The following is a 19838-nucleotide window of genomic DNA, read 5'->3' as shown; positions in this document are numbered from 1 at the left end:
CGTCTCTGTTTTCCTAGTTTTCTGAAACGGAGACAGAAATATCTGTCAAGAATTTCTTTACAAGATACTGTGAAATTAACATGCCTCCAAAGATTGCTTCATTATAGGAAGCTGGTCTTATGAACAACTTCACATAATTACAGGTCACTCTGACTCAAACGAGGTTCTCTGGAAACTCGTTAAGTCCCTCTAAATCAAATTATTTTTCAAAAGTACTCCTGAAACTTACTACTTAAAGAAAGCCTGTGGCAAGGGTCAAGCACACTCATCAGTCCATTTGCGTGTCTTCCAGACGCATTTGCAAAGAGCTGAGATCTTACGACTTGAGCTTCCTCGAAACCAACTGAGACAGCATGAATGTGTTTCCCAGAGAAGAGAGAATGGGCTCTAGCAATGGGAGGAGACTTGCCAATGCTATACAGCTGCAGGAATGGACACTCCAAGTGTTCAGTCTCTAGGTCTCACACAGCTCCTATTGTATGCACACACTGCACTATGGATAGAATTAGCCACTGAAGTCCTCTCTCTCCAGCTACCTTGAATAAAGCAATCGTGTCCCTACCCTCAAAAGAATTCATTTACTAGCATTTGGGGATCAAGTGAAAAGGACCTTAAAATACCAGTCTATGGGCCAAATAATGAAAACATTTTGCTCCAGGTCATTTACAAAGATAGTCCCTTGTGATGAGAGAGGGCGGGATCCTGGGAAGGGGGATTAAAAAATAAATGGAAGGGGAAAAAAAGAAAGGAATATGGACTTACGAAGCCAATGGCACCGTGCCAATCAAGCAGGAACAACCTGAAAACAAACAAAGAGTATCGTTGAGCATCTCGAGACAGTTGGGTTTGACGGTAATTCTGAGACCTTTAGAGATTCGAGTCCACTTTTTAAGACAGTCTTGACTTGACCTCCCCCAGCATCAAGATTCCGCAGAGCTGTATGTAATGTTACAGCTACGAGGCTGCCAGTACAGTTCAGTCTTCTGAGAGTTCTCCAGGTTTATTGGAGGTAATGCAGTTATCTCTGAACATTTACCACAGGCTTCCACCACCCCCAAAGTCGAGACACCAACACTCAGGGCCCCCGCCTGGCCCTTTCACATCCCAATCATAACTACCGCCATCAAGCTCATGCCCATTTCAACACGAAACATGCATCCACTTAATTATGGCGGGGGGAGGAGAAAGGACACCTCTCATACTTGAGAGACTACTACCGAGCTGTATATTGAATCATGATTAAAGAATTCTCTTCTCAAGCATTGGAATGAGTTTTAACTCAGGAGCAAATTTCCTTTCTTCTAATGGCCATTTCAGGGTGAACAACTTACGTTAACACCCTAACTGTTAAAAGTGGACATGTTCTCTGAGTTCTCACTCTGTACGTTCAACCTGTCTCTAACGAGAAACTTTTAAAGAGTTACCATAGGACCATGTCGGTCTTTTACATATTACTTCAGTTAGTATACATATGCCACTGTCCTCCCTCACCCCGAGTTACCCAAGAGAAAACTAAGACACTGAGAGGCTGCATAAGTTATATATCATTACACTAGCAGTGTTTGGGACCAGATCACTGATGTCTAGGCTCAACTGTCCCTCAAGATAGTCAATATTGACAGCATCAAAATATGTTGTGCTGTCACCACAAAGCCCCCAATTACTGCTAGACTTCGCCTTAACATAGAGACACTGAATAGAAAAAAAGTCCCCGGACACTGATAGGAGTGTTTTGTTCTGTTCTGTTTTGTTTGGGTAAAGATACGCTCACGTTCTATAACCCAAACTGGCCTGGAATTCTCAATTACATCGTTTCAGACTCCCAAGTATGTGAGGCACATTAACCAGACACGAGCAGGTAATTTGCAAAATGGAAAATTGTTCTGTTTTCAAACACAAAATAACAGAAAATGGTAAAAAAACGAAGCAAAACAGAGGCTGCAGCACACAACAAGAAGAGCCCTAATTAGAGCAATGAACTGTTCGGTGGCCCTTGAATTGCAACCCTGGCCATTTCAGGTAGTTTACATATGCACAGCCAGGCTGACCTCTGAGAAAAGCTCATCCGTCTGGCCACCAGGGATGATGAGAAACAGGACTTTCAGTCAGAGACAAAAAGCTTCAAAATTAGGCTCTTTAGCCAATAGTTACATCTACCCACCTAAAGGTAATTTCCAAATAATGGTAATAATTTAGTAGAACACTTATCGGGGACGAAATTTCTGTAGGTTCATTATCTTAATGACACAGCATTATGACTGAAGAAAAGTAGCCATTTTCCTCTTACAAAATGAAGCAACGTATTTTTGCATAACTGTGGCAGGTTGGCTAGGGTCAAGAATACTTAAGAGGCATGCAGTCAGTAAGCCACTGATACCCTGTTCCGGATGCTCAGGGTGTGTATTGTGTACAGATGTCTCCTTAATGGGGTCGGGTCAGGAGGTGGCGAAAGGAGGCGGGCTCATCACTAGCATGGGTGGCTGTGCATATAAGTTATATGCAAAAGCAAGGGACTGGATTGAGCTTCCCCTCCATATGAAGCTACCTATTCTCCTCCCTCATTGTAAAGGATGGAGTCGACTCTACGTTATCTGCCTCTTAATCTATCGGTCGCTCTGAAATGCTTACATTTGTTCCGTGTACAGAACCCGTTATTTTTAGTCAATGCGTTTTAACTAAGCTTTACAGGGCCTCTCAGTGACTCGAATGCTCTTTCTTTACTGTGGGAACGTATGTCCATACTGACTGCTGTAACTGCCAACTTGCTCTCACAAAGACTCTGGAGGCTGCCCAGCTTCATAATGCCTCCCCATACTTTGGTCATTCCACACGTTCCTCTCTTCCAGCTGCCCTTCCTCCTTCTAATGCTTGCACACATGTCCATCAACACCCTTGCCTCACGGTTCACTGAAAAAAACAAAAGCTATCGGATGTACAGTCTTCCCTCCAGCCACTTCGACATCTTCCTAGAACCAGAAGCCATTCTCCACCTTTCCATCTTGACTTTTCCCTACGTTTTCAAACCCTCTTTTTCCACTAAGACACATATCCCCGCTATTCAACATACTCTGGTGTGCCCCGACTTAAAAAGCAAACACTCAGTAGTGCTCTACAACTCTGTTCAGCTCCTACCCTTCCTCAGAGAAGCTTTTGGAAGATTCTCGCTGGCTTGCCTCCTACTCACTTCCCAAGCTGCCTCTTCTTTGAAATACTTTATCAAAGGATAATTATTAATGCTACCAAGGATTCCTTCCCCTCACTTTAAAAGCCAGGAGGTTGCCGATGAAGAGAGATTATAAGGCTGTGGGTGAAAAAGTCTGTTTGGAAATACTCGGGAGCCCAGGTCCTTCCTAAAGCACTCTTTCAGGACATCAGACTAGGAACTTCAAGTATCCTACACCTCCTTCCTCTCTTAAGTCAGGCTCCATGCAGAAAAACCACAGCCTTATTCCTTAGATGATCACTAATCTTCATTACTTTTGAGAAAGGAATTACCTGTATTCCTGCATGAGCTGTTTGTGTGACTTAATTTCCTTGACAACCCAAAGAATTGGTGGTTCTATCTCCTTGATAAAATTCAATCGTGGCTGAAAGGGGATAAAAATCTTTCCTGTTATCACTTAGTAGAGCAAGCACTTGACCTTGATCATCTGGATTTGGGGACCTTGTGCTTTGCAATAGCTCCTTTCTCTAGGTTGTTCCCATTAGATTCGGATGTGATAAGGGTGCCACTCTGAGTTACACACTCCCCAGTCCCATTACCTCCAAGAGATAAGAGAATTTAGAGTTGATGTAAATTCACTACAATGCCTGAAAAACACTGATTTATCTATCACAACGGGACTGTGAGGATTTACATAGTCAAGATAAGAGCCTCAATTTGGGTGATCAAAGAATTTAGCTCCCCGGATGCTAGCTCAAAGCTGACTTAGTATTACAGAGCTTGGCACCAGGTCACCCCACATCCTATCCTCATTTTTCCAGGCACAAAGGCCACAGTGCTTCCTCAGAACTGTCCTAAGGCCTGGGTGAGCATGACCCTGACTCTGATCCATTCTTCTTGCTGGACCTTCTCCAGCTGTACCATCTCAGGGAAGAGAGAAGTCCCAGGATCTATGGGGGATACTAAGCACTCTCAACTACCTAAGTGTCAGATTCATAAAAACACAGATCCTATCTCTCAGGCATAAGGGTGGGGAGTGAGGCAAGACCTTCGATAGTTCAAGGTCAGCTCCACTATGTAGTGAGATCCATCCGTCTAACAGAGAATGTCTAGAAGATGGTGAAGGGCATACGTTCAGGAAAATGTTGCTAAACTAAATTGCCTATGGACACAGGACAGGGGAAGGACTAAACAAAGACTAAACTTTCTAAGAGAGACCAGGGAGTCCCAGACAGCTTCACTGACGTCTAAAAGGAACCACAGGAATGAGTCCTGAGAACCATAACTCAAAAGGGGAAAAAAAAATAGAATTCTTTGCACATATGACTGCCTGAAAACACAATATATAAATAAATACCTAAGAAAGCATCCAAGTTTGGAAGAGCGTTGTGCTGCCACAGACAAAGGCCTCTCAGGTTGAAGTGTTAAAATGACCCTTGGGCCCTTTCATTTCTACTTGTAGGAAGTGAGTAGAAAAAAAATGGTCAGTCCCCAAGTGAGGCAATTTCTCTAACCCTCCTTTCCACCTGTGACTATTCTTAGTCAGGAAGATTCGCAAAACAATGACCAGATGGACTCAGGGTCCAGGAAGAAACATTTTGCTTCCTTTGGGGTATCCTGTCTCAAACTTGCTGCCCTTCAATCAGCGACACTTTCGAGAATAAACTTATATTTTAAGAAGAAATCACAAACTAGGTTTAGATCTGTATTATTTTCATAATCCCTAAGAGATGCCAGGAGTCCCTAATTTCCCTGTACATCTCAGATTCCAAAGCCTCAGGCTGAATGGTAACATCCCTATGTCCTTACCTAGCATCCTCTGAGGGCTGCAAACATCTTCCGTGGGCTTTTAAAAAGCAGTTCTCCAGACTGCAGCTTGAAACGTCCCTTTAGAGCACAACAAGACATTACACTAAAAGCATGAGAGGCAGGCAGATTTCACAGAAGGCCGGCCAAATGATCACCTCTCTACCTTACACAAGCACTCAAAGATCTCAACCAGGAGCCACAATAATGGCGTTGTAAAAATAAATAAATAAATAAATAAATAAATAAATAAATAAATAAATAAATAAATAACTGACATTATGCCTGTTAAGATACATGACGGGCGATGGGAGACAGCATCATAAACACAAAAGCAGCTTGTCTCCATTTCAACGTTTCCGCCTGTGGATGACTCAGGTACAAATGGAGTGAACCCATAGCATCCCTATGCCTAAGTACAACCCCAGGGAGACGACATTTAGGGACCTCACTGGTCTAGAAGTAATTAAGGTTTGATAAGGCCAGAGGGGTGGGGCCCCATTTCAGTGTTGTGACCCTTTAGAAGAACCACCTCAATTCCCTTTTAATCCACTAGGCCCAGGTGACACTTCTGGTGGCTAGGCAGCTGCATGTCAACCGTTCCAAAGCAAGTGACAAATACTGGGATATTGGCAGAAACCACACACAAAAAAGTTTAAAAAAAAAAAAACAGCTCAAATATTTGTTAAAAGTCAGCAAGGCAAAGAGAGAAAAACACAAAAAGTGGGGGAAAGGCGTTGTGTGTGGTAGAATTACCTGCCTAGCATTTTCAAGACCCCTTGTGTTTGAATCCCAGCACTAAAATAAAATAAAAAATCTAAACAATGAAATATCGAGTAAAGCATGGTTTCCCCTGTCTGTGTGAACCCAATGAAGAATATTTAAAACTCATCCATTAGTAACAATAAAAATTAGAAGGGAAACCTAAAGGAAGGCTGAACTGGCTAATCCACAACTTTAACACGGTCTCAAAAGTCAGCGTCCGAGCAGCACGCTGGCAATGAAGACAGAGGGGCCTCTGTGCTTGCTCTACTGTAAATATTTCTCCTCAGTAGTTTCATTCATTTAGCCATTTATTTTTAGCACCAAGGCAATACCGCACGGACAAGCAAAAAGCTTTAGAATCAGACAAACCAGTCTTGCAACTTGCTAACTATGTGATATTGGGCAAGTTTCTTGATCTCTTGGCTGAGTTTCTTCACAATTGAAAACAGATAATTCTACCTACCTTGCAAAACCACGCACGATTACCATGGGTATTTAATAGTGGGAGCTATTTGGCAATCGTGTTTTGTATGGTAAGTACCATGCAGGGCGTTTGCACAGAATCTTTAAGAACCTGACCAGCTAGAAATAATATTTAGATTAAAAAAAAAAAAAAAGGATAGTGAAACCTAACAATTTGAGAGAGAAAAAAAAACCCATAGATCACCAATAACAGGGTTCTGATCTAGCTAGAAGGATTATCACGCAGCTGCCACAGAACAGGATCTGGAAAGTCTGGGCTGCAAATTAGTGGGGGTGAGTGCACCAAAGATAAGGAGAAGGGTGCGTCCATTGACCCCACGGAATGAATGTTCTGGAGCAGGTGAGAAGTGATGACCTCCGGACCAGGCGACTCAGTCTAAGAAGCAGCAGATAGGCGGAGGCCAGCAAAGAAAGCTGGGCGTGAGCAAGGAGGGGCCACTGGCAGGCTAGGTACAAAGAACCTCTCTTTTCACAAGGGCTGGGATGGGAGGAATAATACAGGAGAGAAGAACAGGGTCCTAAAGATGTGGGGCTGACAGGAATGCAGAAACAAGGAGAACGTTACAAAGTTTAACTGTATCCGTTAAAAACATGAATGAGTTTTCCCATATTGGTAACAGGCAGGCTCGTCTTCCAGTCTTCAGTATAATCCTGACTGACTTCTAAGTCCTCAAGGACATGGATGCCTTTGCAACAAGCAAAAGACACTGCCTGGCACGAAGGTGCTCAGAATGGTGTTGCTCAATGAATATGTGGTGGGAATTCTAAACACAGATTTAAGGAATCTCGACCTATGGATAAGGTATTATGAGCTAGACTCACTTTCCCTTTCTCTGTAGCGGGGGATTTGCCGTGATATATGCAAGTGTTGAATTTGTGCACGCAAAAGCTAGATCTATCTCTTATCAAAGATGCAGATAAAAATCGCTCCAGAAAGTCTGGAAAGTGGCCATGTCAGTTGTGCAATAACTCTTTTAGGAACCTTCCACTTATTGTCCTACTTGCTACTAAGAACAATTGCTTTGTGACTCATAAGTATCACACTAGAAAGTATATTAAATCCCAATCATAGACATAGGCCCAAGGTTTAATTAACGTGGGCTTATTGGAACAATAATCGGAACAAAGTTATCTATTAGATGCTAAGAAATCAAGGGGGAAAATAAACTGAGTGTGGCGTCACTTAGAGGATAGGATTCTCACCACCTTCACAGGAGAGATCTTTTACAGATGGGAAAATTAAGACACTGAGAAGCTAAACAATTCCAGGATTTTTTACTGCACCACAAAGGGATCAAAGTAGGAAATCGAGTGGGCTCTGAGATCTAATAGATGAGAGAGTGGGCTTAATAAAATTGGGCTCATCTGTGGGTCCGTGGTAGTGAGTACTGGTGAGGGACAGCACTCCCATTTAATTCAGAAACAAGAACAGCCACAGCCCCTATGGCAAACGCTTATTGCCTTGGTCAGTGAAAGAACACAAAGACGACAGAATAACACATGACCGTTAGGGAAAATATGAATAAGTACCATCATTAGATGCAGAAGGAACTGGACAAGTTTGAAGGGGCATACATCTGTAAAATCACCACTGGGAAGGCCTAGAAACAGGGAGAGGTCAGCCAACTGGAGGATTCCTAGCACCTAGATATTGGCTTCTAATCCCTGTCCTTAAGTGAACAGAATCAGGACTTGAAAAACAGTCAGTCCTAGGGTGGGAGAAGTAACATATTCACGACTTCACAGCATTATCAAAGCACCAGACTGTAGTACCTCAAAATGCTTCCCTCAAACTATTAATTACTATGGTGGCTTTCACATATATCCCTAAATTATTTGAAGTCCTTCCCATCTCTTGAATTTGACAATAAGAGTGGAGAATGGGGAAATGTGGTAACTGGTGAGAAACATAAGAGAAACCATGGTTTCTGTCTAACCCAGCAACTACAAGGTTGGGTATGCATCACTCGCTGATGTGGATACCATGCGTCCCCAGATAAGATACAAATTGGAAGGGTAAATACCTTGTGAGGTTCCCCACCCAAGGTCACAAATATAAATTAAAAGGTATTTATGATAGTAGCAAAATTATAGTTGTGAAGTGACCATGGAATAATTTTATGGTATGTATGTCGAGAACGTATACTACATGAACTGTATTAAAAGGTTGCAGCATTAGGAAGGTTGAGAACCACTGGATCTAAGTATTATGCCAATGATAAACTTATTTTTGTAAATGTATAATGGTTCTATAGGAAAGTTAACACAGGGAAGTGGGTGGAATTCTATACTATCTTGGCAAATCTTAAAAGTTGTATAATTTTATAATTTTTTAATTCAAGGTTTAAATTTACCTTTTTGATCTGTTTCTTTTTTTCTTACCTATATAATACCTCCAAAACTCAATAGACATTTTAAGGCTAGACACCTCTTCTAAAATTAGCTTTCTCTTTACATGTGGAATAATCGCCCACTTAGAAAAATCTTTCCTAAGATATACACTACTCAAATAATGAGTGAACTTGTCAAGGCGACAAAAATACAAGATCAAGGCACAAAAGTCTACTGTTTTTATACTGAACAAGAGAAAGGGGAAATAAAACTGGGAGAAAAATTAAAATAGCATAAAATGTACATAATGAGACTTAACAGTGTATAAGTTCTTTACATAGAAATCTACAAAATAATGGTAAGAATAATTGAAGAATTTATAAAATGTAAAAGAATACTACGTTCACGAATAGCAATTTTCCGTTATGATGTCCATGGACAATTTCCAAAATTTATTCTGTAAAGCTAGTACAATAATCACTAATAAAACTCTGAAAGACTCTTAAAATGGACATGTGTAAGCTCACTCTAAAGCTTATACACAAATGCAAAGAATTTCACTAAAACTTATGAAAATATCCAAGGGCGGAGAGGTGGCCCAGTGGGTGAAGCACTTGCTGGGCAAACATGAAGACTTTAGATCCCCAGTACCCACATTAAAAAGTGAGGCCCAGCACCTCAGTACTGTGGAAGGAGAGACAGGCCAATGGGTGGGGCTTGCTGGCAGTCAGTGTAGCAAAAGGCTGTGAGCTCCAGGTTAACTGATCCTGTCTCAAACCCCAAGATGGAGACACATGCTGACCTCTGGCCTTCATACTTGCCCATATAAGGAAGTGTACCTGCATATGTAACACACACACACACACACACACACACACACACACACGCACGCACACACGCACGCACACATGCACTCTCACATGCATGCATACATGGGGTGGGGGGAACGTGAGAGAGTGTGAGGCAAGTGACAAACTAAATTCCAGAGGCAAAAAAATATTTACAAGCAGGCCAGATGTCACAGACCTTTAATATCAGCACTCTGGAGGCAGAGGCAGGCGACCCTCCATGAGTTCAAGGCCAACCTGATTTACATGGGGGAGTTGGCAGCGTCCCAGATCTACACAGGGAGACCTCATTTCAAAAAAAAAAAATAACAATTTGCAAGCATGTGCCTGGTGGGTCTCCCTTTCCGGTTATATTAGGAATTAAAATAAACAAAATGTTTAAATTGGTAAAATGTGTAAACAGGCACTTCTTTCACAGAGAAAATGTGACATCCTAGCACCCAGAGGCAGGGGTGGGAGATTTAAAGCTAGCCTGGAATACATACTAAGTTCTAAGCCAGCAAGCACTACCTGGCATGACCGGTCTCAAAAAAATAAAATGTAAATGCCACTCATCCTAATACTCATGCAAACCTATACAAACACCAAAAATTCAACTTCTTGGGCTGCACTGATTATGTGTCCCTTATCATTTGATGTTTTTAAAAGTCATAACATGCATAAGAAATTTTTGGAGTGGGACCTAAGTGTGCACATGAAGTGTACTTTATTTATTTGTTTATTTTGTTCCTTATTCGCAGTGCTGGGTATTGAACCCCGAGTCTCAGGGGTGCTAGGTGTGAACGTACTGAGTTGTAGAGCCCCCCTCAACCAGGTATCACGTATGCTTGATGCATACAGCCTGAAGGCAGACCTATATGCTATTTTTACGCACTTGCATTTGATTGAAACTCATCATTTAAGGCCAGGTGTAGGGTTTTCCACTTGTGGCAGGCATATTGGTGCCCAAAAGCTTTGCAGATTTTAAAAGGGCTAGGTTTTAAGACGAGGGACATTCAATCTGTAGCGAAGAGACATATCTCTGTTAGTGAGTTTTTAAAAAAAAAAACAATTGCAGATGGAGATAGACCTCAGCAGTTAAGAGCAAACAGTGCTCTTCCACAGCCCACCCCGCCCAGTTCCCAGTACCTACTGGACCTCCAGCTCCAGGGGGACCCCAGCATCTTCAGCTTCCGAAGGTACCTGCACTTACCTGCATGAAACCCCGCCACTGCGTACAGAGATGCATCGTTGAAATAGAGCACGTTTGTTTTTCAAAAAAGGAAGTGTTAAAGCAATTTAATTTGTAACAACCTGATACGGAAAACTCAAATGTATGTGTGTGTGTATGTGTGTATACACACACACACACACACACACACACACACACACACACACACACACATATATATATAAAATGGATAAAGTGCTAGTAATGCATGCTGTCGAAGTGGAGAAAATGAAATTCCCACTAGCAGGCAGAAGGAAAACACTTTAGGCTTTGTGGGTCTGATGGCGACAGTACTACACGCAGAAGCAGGCTTTGGCACTGTTCCAGCGAAGCTCGCTATATGAATGTACGTAACGGGCTGGAATTGGCTAGCAGGCCACAGTTTGCCAGTCCCACATATAAAGGGATGACAAACAAAAGTCACAGTGCACACAGTGCAGTATTAGATGGCTCCCAAGAATGTTAAGGTGAGTCAAAAAAAAAAAAAAAAGTACATTTTCAAGCCCATGGTGACTGAAATCAGGACAGTCGAGCGGGGGAGGGTGGTCCCCAGTAGGAAGGGACGGGGCATGCAAAGGGTCTGTGACCACCTCTGGATAGGCACACAGGCATTTCCATGAGTAACATTTCATCAGGCCACGCCCTTTGACTTCTGCCCTTTCCACATTTTGTATTTGCAAAGTCAAATTGGTGCTCAATTTGGTGACTAGAATGTGGACCTGAAGACAGAATAGCCAGAATTCAACATGGATAAAAATTAAAAAACAAAAAACAAAAAACGCCAGATTGAAAACATGTGAGCAATTTTAATATCTCTAACTGTGGTACCTAGGAAGAAAGTAGGTACTCAGGGGAGAACGAAGTCAGGGGTAAAACTTCCCGGGTTTGAAAAAGAAACCTCGGGTAAAAGTGTCAAGCCACACATCTGCACACAATACATATTATTACCGTCCCCAGAAAGCCTTTGTTAGTCCTTCATCATCGCATAGGAACTATTAAGACTGCAAAGCAGCTCTCTGAGGCAAACAAGCCAGCAGTATTGATATGTGTGCTAAATAGCAGCACAAATCAGGATTCGGTAACAAGAGGGGGATTTGCCCAGCCTGCCACACTGGAGCTAGAGAATACCTCTCAAACACTCACAGTGAAAGAAAAAAAAAATACCCTAATGAAAACATGCTTAATTCTTAAACTGACCCACAGAGCACGAATAAAGAAACAGTACATAAAAAGCTATAATATTTTCAGGCAACAAATGGGCACAGAGCCTAGGTGCACGCCCAAACCAATCTGAGCAGCGCCCGTGGCAGAGGGGCTGTACCGAGCCCCTGGCACAGGGACAACTCCCTCTCCAAGTAAAAAACGATAATAAAACAAAATAAAATACTGTTTATCTTGTGCTATCTTCACCACGTAAACAAAACATACATATCCACACCCATGGGTACATGCGTTCCAGATCTGCTGGCAAGACGCGAACTGTAAACACTTCAGAATTCATTGTGGAATAAATTTCATTAACAGCCAAGTTTTTTTTTTTTTAAATCAAGACACACATCACAAAGACGGATGTCTGTTTATTATCTGAAAGTTTCCTCAAGCGTGACCTGTATTCAGAACAATGTTTTCCCCGAGAGGAACGTGTGCAACGTTGGAAGTGTCCTGGTGTGTAAATGGAGAAGCGTGTAACATAGTAAAATCTAAAGTTACACATGGAGCACAAGAAATATGGCCTAGAGCCACTGAATAACTGAAATTGAAATAAACATGGCACGCCAGCATTTTCCAACCCAGAGCAGAAGATTATAAAATCTGTGCGCTTTGTTACCTTTTCAGTTTTTACCTTTTTTTTAAATAACAAAACCTCATTTGAGCTTAATTACTAAATAAAATGTAATTCCAACCAAAAGTTATTTTTAAGAAAGAGCGCACTGAGTGATTTCAATTTTCTCAAGTTCTTTTAAAATATATTAACATTTTTTAATGTCTAGGAACAGATGATGGCTTTAATGAACAGCAGTGTGCCCACTTGAAAAACAATGAGACGTTAATGCTGTTACGTTACCTAGGTAACTCACCCTGATCTTTGTGACGCAGTGGAAAATATGAGATATTTCAAAGCCCAGTATTCGGGCTTCTTCCCTTTCTTTAATATACTGGTGGTGGGGGGTGGGGTGACGTTTAGGTCTACGTGTATCATTAATGGTTACTAACCCTGAAACAAGGCTCAGGTCACTGTCCAGTGGTCAGGAGATGAGACAGTTTCCAAAATCACAGGGATTCTTAGTGTTCACTCACACCTTCTGCCCCCCCCCCCCACCTCCAGGGTGGCCACCATTGACTTGACATTCATAGCAATTCCTTTACGTTTTTTCCCTTGTGACTTTAATATCTCGGTGGGTCCCTAGGCAATAGTTTTGCTTGCCAGGTTCTGAATTTTACATAGATGAAATCATGCGATATTCAGTAACTTGCTTTTATTTCTTCCCCTCCACCATGAGAGGAGTCCGTATAGAAACCCAAAACTACCTCAATTTGCTCCTGTGCCCTGTTCCATTCTGAGTGGTACATCATTTATGATTCCCAGTCAGACGGACACGAAGGCGTCGTCCAGCTTTGTGGTACTACACAGAAAGGCTTCTTGTACCTGCACTCTGGTGCATATGAAAATTTATCTAAGGCAGGGGGCTTTGAAACTTTTTTTTTGACCATGACTCGGAGTAAGGAATGACATTTTAGAACAGCATTACATACATTCCTGTGTGTAAACAAGGCGTGGGGGCTGGGGGGGGGGGCGAGTATCATAAGACAAAGACCCTCTGACTTGAGACACATTCTGACATTTTAAAACTCTCTGTTTGCGGTTTTCAATTTCTTGAAACGTCAATCACTGTCTCAATTAAATGATTTCACAACTCCCAAATACGGGCTCCACCACCTTGCTTGGAACAACGCTGCTCCGTTTACTTTGAGGAGCGGGACAGCGAGTTCTTCGGGAAATGCATCTGTCAAATGTCGTCAACTCTAATTTTTTTTTTTTTACTTAAATGAACGTTCTCGTTTATTAGTATAAAAATTCCTCACTGTTTTAGAGCAAAAAAAAAAACGCGAAACAATAGATTTTATCATTTTATCATTTCATACGTTGCTAAAATATTAATCACTTACCACACGCCAAGCAAGCAGGCACAGACTCCAACCAGACCTGTGGATTAAAACAGAGAAAAGGGAAAAGGGTGAGGGGGGGGGCGCTTCGGGTGCAGCACCTCGGCGAGGCCCCGGACAGCTAATAGGAGCTGCCTTGGAGGGTGGGGTTAGCGGAAGATTCCTAGAAGAAGAATCTACCCTGGGATGTTTCTATTTTTAATTTTTACTCGATTCCTAAAACATCAAAGTAGCACATTTGTTGCGAGGGGGGGGGGGATTCCCAACATTTTTGGAGCATTTTTCAGTACAAAGCCAAAAACCCTTACTAGCGACCTTAAAGTTGACTGGAGGGGGAAAAAAAAAAAAGTACACAAGTTGTGCTCTAAATTCTCCTAGGAATTCTTAGGAGTCTGGCGTTTTCAAGAAGCTTCCAGCGCACAAGCGGGAGTGCCCAGTTATCGTTAAAGCATCCCGAATAAGTGCGTTTCGCCCAAGGGAATACAAATCACCTCTCGCCAACTTTTAGCGCCTTTCGGGGCGTCACCAGGTTGTAAGGACCGCGGCTAAGTGCCGCGCAGCACACGGACGCCCGTGCAAGCTAGCGCGGCACGGGCGCGCATTTGGAGGGACCCAGAGCCTTTTCGTTGCATCTCTGGCTGCAGCCGGGACACCAAGGATCGGAGTTTATCACCTCGGAGCCCGAAGGGCCCGGGACCCCACGGTCCACGCAGTGCGCGGCAACCCTCCCTGCGCGACACTGCCACGCCACCTCCCCGCAGCACCAAGGCTGTCACTTACCTATCCGAGCCGGATTCGGGCGACACCGTCGGTCCGCTGGCAGGCGCAGCCTAAGCAGCCATGACGGCGCTCAGGAGATGCCCGCTCTCCGCTCCTCTTGCCGCGAGCCCCGTGCCCACGGCCACAACTCCCGAGCGTTCTCCCGCCTGCCAGGCGAGTGAGGCTGGAGAACGCCCCGGACCCGTCTAAATCAAGGCTCGGGGCGGTCCCTGCCCGAGCCGAGTGACAAATCACAGACGCCGTGGGCTTTGCCGCGCAACAAGCCAGCCAAGGGGATGGCTGCACGGACGAGGCTGCGGGCGGGGCTGCGAGAGGAGCTGCTCCCCCCCCCCATTCCGATGTCACGTGGGATGAGGAGGCCCCGTTGGGGCTCGGGGGTCGGCGGGGGAGGACAGCCACGCAGCCCGCTGCGGTGACTCATCGGCTGTCTACGCACAGCCAAGGTCGCCTAGGTGCCGCGTTGGCGCAGGTAGCCTCGAGTCTGCCCGAATATCTGCGTGTAGTATTGATCGCTCCATCGCCAACGAGATGATCCACCCTCCCTCGGCTACATCGCAAACCAGAGGCTGGGCGGAGGTGGGGGCTGGAGGGGGGGGGTGATGGATGCTTTGTGGGCTGAAGCTTGTAGCCAGAGGCCAAAGGAACTCAGTTTCCTGCGTGGGCAGTGGTACCACCGCTGGTGTGGGCCACAGAGGGCTCTAACAGCTTTGAGGCTCAGTCCCCCATGACAGCCCCTGTAGAAACCTTGTTCTCCCTGTGGACCAGCGAAGAAACAAGACAGATTGCAAGCAAATTTTGTGACCACGGGCTTGCATCACACAATACTTTAAAAGCAGTTAAAACGTTTTATCGTGTTTTGAGTTTGAAGGAAGAGCCTGAAACGAATCCCCAGGGTTTGCTTTTGTCCTTTTAAGACATATACACTTAAAAAGGGGTGTGGGGCGGGAGCATGGGAAAGGGGGGCGTCTGTGAACAAAACGTGGAAAAAATAAGGAGCAGGGAGGGCTTCCAGACTTGTTTCAGTTTCACAGTCTCCTGAGTGAGACAGGCGATTAATCTGCGTGCACACTTTCTCCTATCCTAACCCAGACTCAATTTCCCACCGCCGTTTATATTGCTTTTGGCTCGTGAGCAGCTAAAATGTGCGATCTTAACTCCAGATTCAAGGAACGTGATGGTCACTGTAAGCCTTTCCTAGACTACATTTCTCTAGTGAGGGTCGCTCGCTGTTTTCCCTTAGGCCGTTTTCTTAAGAAGTGCGTGGCTTGCACGTGAGAAGGAAAATATGCTTTTATCTTTACATGTAGAGAAAAAAAAAAACAAAACACCGGTTATTTTGAATCCAATCCCTGCAAAACCTCACAGAACACAAAAGCAATTTCTTCACAGATTTTTTTTTTTAAAAAACAGGGGTCTCACGTAGTTCAGGCTGACCTTGAACTTCTGGTTCCTTTGTCTCCAACTCCTAAATGATGGCATTACATACTTGTAACACCATGCCCAAGTGCCTTTTTGACGAAAGATCTCCATGCAGAGGCCTGAATCCTACATAAGCTTTTCTCAGAGGTCACTCGGTTTTTCTGCTTGAATGCCTGAAGAATTATTTATCAAGGACAAAATGGCCTGCTCTCCCTACCCCTACCTCCAGTCCACGTATATCACGCTTTTTAATTTTTTGAGTTTTACATTCTTTCAAGAGTATAATATTCCATTCATGTTATATCTGAACCAGCTTCCGTTTTAGGCCTCAGTGTTGTTTTTGTAGACTATTTTTTTTCCTGTGAGTTCTTTAGGTTTCAAGGGCCTTGGGAGGAAGAACGCACATGGAAACAGCTAAAACTGGAAAAACAGCTTGTCTAGGCAACTCAGCCCTCGCTGGTAAATCTTACAGCCCTACACCAGACCCCTCCTCGTTTGAAACAGCCCCTTCCCATGAACTCTGACAGGAGTTTTCAGCAGAACATAGCACCCCAGGAGGTGGACTGCTGTATTAAATGTTTTTGTTTCCTGGACTGCTTCATAAGGGTGCTCCTGACTGATTTCTAATGTGGCAGATTGGAGACTTCTCAAGACTTAGTCTGTTTTTTGGTTTTTTGTTTTCTCTCAATGTGTCTTTAAAGGGCGGGAGGATGGAGTGGATATAGGCAGATTGTACACACAAGGCACTTCGAGAACTCTTTACTCTATCAGTTCTCAAACTGGACACTGTAAGAATGCCGTTTGGGACAGTTTATGAGCATCTGTAATCCCAGCACTCAGACGGCAAAAACAGGAGGGTTGGAAAAGTTCAAGGCCAGTCTGTACTTGAGACAGCCATAGTGAGACCTTGTTTGAAAAAAGAAAAGTAAGAGGGGGGGTGGTTTTCTTTCCTTGCTTATTTTACACGCTGTTTTCTTTCCCTTGGGTGGTCTAATTTTGACTTTCTCATGCTTCCCTGAAATGTGCTTATACAGGCAGGAATCTCTAGTCGATAATAAATCATATGAAACTTTTTCTTCTGTTAGGCTATTTTCAGAGTTCTTTTTTGAATATGAATGGGTTTCCCTGGTAGCTGTGACCCTCTAAGCTTTTCCTGGGAAACACGCATCCCCCAAAGGTTTTTAAGACACAAGTTGTAAATAAATCCTTGCAAGGTAAAAGCCACAGAGGATAGGGCTGCAAGAAAGTCAGTGGTGGGTAGGGTGCTGCACAGCTCCTGCAAGCTGGCTTCTGTGCTGCATGGCTGCCAGGTGTACCTCAGAAGTGTCATTGAATCTGTGTGTAAAAAAAACAAAAACAAAACCAATGACACTTGGTATTTTCTCTAGAAACCATCTCATTTTTGAAACACTGTAGATATCAGACGCATCTTTCTCAGCAAAACTGAACCACAGCAGTCCCTCTCACAATCCATAGACTCTTCACTGAATTCTTAAAATGTCTTTATGGGTCGGGCACAGTGCCTCATGACTGTGACCCCAGCACTTAAGGGGCAAGAGGATTAGGTATTCAAGGAATTCAAAGTCTTCCTTGGTTACAGGTGAGTTCAAGGCCAGACTGGGTTACATGAGCCTCTAGCAGGGGGAAAATTGTGTGTGTGTGTGTGTGTGTGTGTGTGTGTGTGTTCCTTACCAAATAAAAAGACTGACGCTGATTTACACTGAGGTAGAATGTGTCAGAACTCTTCACTATCAGGGCTGTTTTGATAGAGGGTAGCAGCTATGAAGGTTCTAATATTTCTACCATGTGAACAGACAGTTGATACAAAATATGAACACAATAACCAAAGAATAGGCGACAGTATCATTCTTCAGTCATGTAGAAAAGACATTGAGCAAAAGCTGACATTCATTCTTGAAAACAAAACGTAGAACTATAGGGGACCTTCCTTGGCCTGCTAATGGGCAGAGTTGCTTCCTATAGCTGTCACAATCCATTACCACAAATGGCTGCCTCAGAACAAGAAACTTTCTCACAACTCAAGAAAGGCAACAAGTCTGCCGTTTGAAAGTATCAGCAAAGATCACGTGCACCCTCTAGTGGCCCTTTAGGAGACTCCACCCTTGCTTCTAGCAAGTGTTGGTAGCTGTTCTGAGAGCCACACTGGACCCATCCCTGCCTCCCTCTCCGGTGTGTCTTTCTTGATTGGTGGCTCCATTGTGACCGTCTTTTTAGGACACTTGTCATTGTATCATAAAGTTTCTCCTGAATTACTTTAACGAAAGTAGAATACCTAATGTTTTCGTATGGAATCTCCTCAAAACTGGGCTTACGGGTTCCCCGGCCCCTGCCGTACAAAAATTTAGTTTAGAATGTAAAGTGTCCTTCCACTCCCATTACACACACACACACACACACACACACACACACACACACACACACACACACACACATATATATATATATATATATATATATATATATATATATATATATATATATATATATATATATTTTAAAAATCAGACAATGTAACAAGCACAGATACCAAGGATTATTAGGACATGGACATGTGTGTGTCTGGGAAGGGTAGAATTTGCTTTGTAGACTAGGCTGGCTGCAAACTCACAGAGATCTGCCTGCCTCTGCCTCCCAAGGGCTGGGATTTAAAGGTGTGAGTCACCACCACCACCACCTGCCAGGGGGTTACGTCTTAATCCTCTACAACAGGTAAAGTCCAGATCTGATTTGTTGCAGAACTGCAACGAACTGATCATAACTTTATATGAAAAGAAAAGACCATAGAGGAGGGGAAAAAAAAAACACCTTAAATTATAGATATGCATGTTCCTTAGGAAGAGGAAGAGGAAGAAAAAGATGAGGAAGAATGAAGAGGACAGGGTGATTGGGAGGCTGAAGCTCTGGTCTTAATGCTTAAAACAAAACTATAAAAAAAACTATAAAAACAGAGACAAGAAGGCACTAGCATTAGGAAAAAAAAAACAAAATATTGAACCCAGAAACTGTTTTGTTTGAGCCAGGGACTCACTCACTCCGTTAGCTAGCCTTGGACTTGATCTGTATCAGAGGACGACCCTGAACTCTATGTGCTTGCCTCTGCCTCCAGGGGCTGGGATGACGGACAGGACCATTCCTCTTAGCTTAAGAGCTGTTGATTTTTGGCAGAAGTGTAATCAATTGGAGAGAGAAATAATGGTGTGGGAACTAGCTATTGGGGGGTGGGGGTGGGCTTCTGCTTATATTTAAAACAAGAAAATGAAACCAAAGTGGATCACAGATCAACACAGAACACAGGCAATATACAACTTCCAAAACTGCTTTATTCGCTGAAACAGGCACTGGTCTGTTTAGCACGTTAACCGTGGTTAGTCCAGAGTTAGATCAACTACCTGTGAAATTAAACTTCAGTTTTCAAGAACTTTTAACTCAAATACAATATGCAAGTCTCGTTAATAATTGCATATCGTGGACTGGCAAGATGGCTCTTCAGATAAAGGCCTGTGACATACAAACTTGACGGCCTGCATTCCATCCCCAGGTTGAAAGAGAGAAAATGACTACACACCACAAGCACACATTAGTAAGTGTGAAAAGTAATTTGATACTCACTACATGTTAAAATGATAATGTTCAAGATTTATTATTTGGAATAAAATATAAATGATGAGTTTGCTGAAGGAAGCTGTTCTCACTATTTTACTGTGGCTCCTGGAAAATCTGATATGGGTGACTCACACTTCCGGCGACTCTGATCTAGAAGAAAACCCTGGGGCAGGCGGTTGTTTGGAAGGCTACGCAAAACAAAGATTCTGAAAGAATAAATCAGTAAGCAGATTTACTAAAAATA

The 19838-nt window shown here is 43.3% G+C and overlaps 1 protein-coding gene across 9 annotated transcripts in view; it reads right to left on the bottom strand.

The window, feature by feature from the left end:
• The window catches only part of Plagl1 (PLAG1 like zinc finger 1), a 40329-nt gene extending 25225 nt beyond the window's left edge, over window positions 1-15104 (bottom strand). For 5 of the 9 annotated variants that reach the window (XM_063281356.1, XM_063281350.1, XM_063281358.1 and 2 more), the window contains exons 1-2: window positions 14552-14743; window positions 763-13811 (exon numbers count right to left, since the gene is read on the bottom strand). The gene's annotated coding sequence lies outside the window, so the exon portion shown is untranslated. Of the gene's footprint in view, window positions 1-762; window positions 13812-14551 lie in introns of all 9 variants that reach the window. The other 4 variants (XM_063281340.1, XM_063281341.1, XM_063281345.1 and 1 more) reach the window with 3 other exon arrangements.
• Window positions 15105-19838: the final 4734 nt, after the last annotated feature.

Source organism: Rattus norvegicus, chromosome 1 (genome assembly GCF_036323735.1).
Source record: "Rattus norvegicus strain BN/NHsdMcwi chromosome 1, GRCr8, whole genome shotgun sequence".
NCBI lineage: Eukaryota > Metazoa > Chordata > Mammalia > Rodentia > Muridae > Rattus > Rattus norvegicus.
The sequence above is the reverse complement of the archived record's forward strand: the minus strand, read 5'-3'. Positions and strand labels throughout refer to the sequence as shown.